Raw genomic sequence first — 611 nt, 5'->3', positions numbered from 1 at the left:
AGCCACAGTCTCCTGCCTTTCGGCCCTGAGAAGTCCTCAGTAGGAGGTGCTGAAGCAGCAGTGCTGAGTGGAAGGATGACTTGGGCCTGAGTTGTTCTGGGGAAAGGGAGGGGAAAGAAGGCTTGGGCCGTTTGTGCCAAAAGGCCAGGTTCAAGTGCAAGCTGTGGCAGGGAATTGTTACTTTTGAGTGACTTTTCATCCTAGATAGGACATCTACAACAGACCAAAGGAAAATCCATTCAAGCCAGCTAATGAGCCAGCGAGTGGATTTGGAGTTACTTATGGGAGTATGAGTGACTTGAAACAGCTGCATCACAGGAAAGGCATGGGTGACCATTCCCGGAAGCTGCCTTGCTGGAGCTTTTACAGGTCTTGGGGACAGCTCCACCTGAGATTCCCCAAAGCAACTGTTGACGGCTTTATAATGTGAGGGATGGGCTCACCAATCCTGTAACTTCTGAGCTTCCAGATTCTAAGTTTCCCGAGTCTTCTGAGCCTGGAGAATATTTCAACGAGGAAGAAGCAGTTACATACATTCACTTGGAAGCCATTGCCAAATCAGGAAGGTGGCCATTGTAGAAACTTCTCCAACTGGTTTGAGTAGAGAAAGG

Source organism: Peromyscus leucopus, chromosome 1 (assembly GCF_004664715.2).
Source record: "Peromyscus leucopus breed LL Stock chromosome 1, UCI_PerLeu_2.1, whole genome shotgun sequence".
Taxonomy (NCBI): Eukaryota; Metazoa; Chordata; class Mammalia; order Rodentia; family Cricetidae; genus Peromyscus; species Peromyscus leucopus.
Note: the sequence above shows the minus strand (reverse complement) of the source record.